The 371-nt window shown below is 31.3% G+C and overlaps 1 protein-coding gene across 1 annotated transcript in view; it reads left to right on the forward strand.

Annotated features, from left to right (window-relative positions):
- Window positions 1-371, forward strand: part of HARBI1 (harbinger transposase derived 1) — an 8,958-nt gene that overhangs the window by 901 nt on the left and 7,686 nt on the right. The gene's annotated exons all lie outside the window — the stretch shown is intronic.

Raw genomic sequence — 371 nt, forward strand, 5'->3', positions numbered from 1 at the left:
AAAAAAACAGTGATACTTATTATGAGGATTAGGTAATATATGAGGATACTTCAAAAAGTTTATGGAAAGATTCATATTATCTTTTAATCCTATTATTTGAACTTTCTGAAGTATCCTCGTATATAAAAGTTCACTATATTATACAAATATACAGATAAAAGGTGTTTTCGTCATTGGTAACTGTCACTTTGATACCTATAATGAAAATGATAGTAGACAGTGTATTGCACCATTTTTATTGTAGGAATTCACTTCACACATCTTCCCTAGCCCTTTTGGAAAGGCTGGCTTATTGGTATGAGTAGGACAGGAATCCATTCAATATTAAGCAATGTGAACTATACAGCTGTGAGGAACGCATTTAGTTAACA

Source organism: Galeopterus variegatus, unplaced genomic scaffold, assembly GCF_000696425.1.
Source record: "Galeopterus variegatus unplaced genomic scaffold, G_variegatus-3.0.2 Scaffold4577, whole genome shotgun sequence".
NCBI classification, from domain to species: domain Eukaryota; kingdom Metazoa; phylum Chordata; class Mammalia; order Dermoptera; family Cynocephalidae; genus Galeopterus; species Galeopterus variegatus.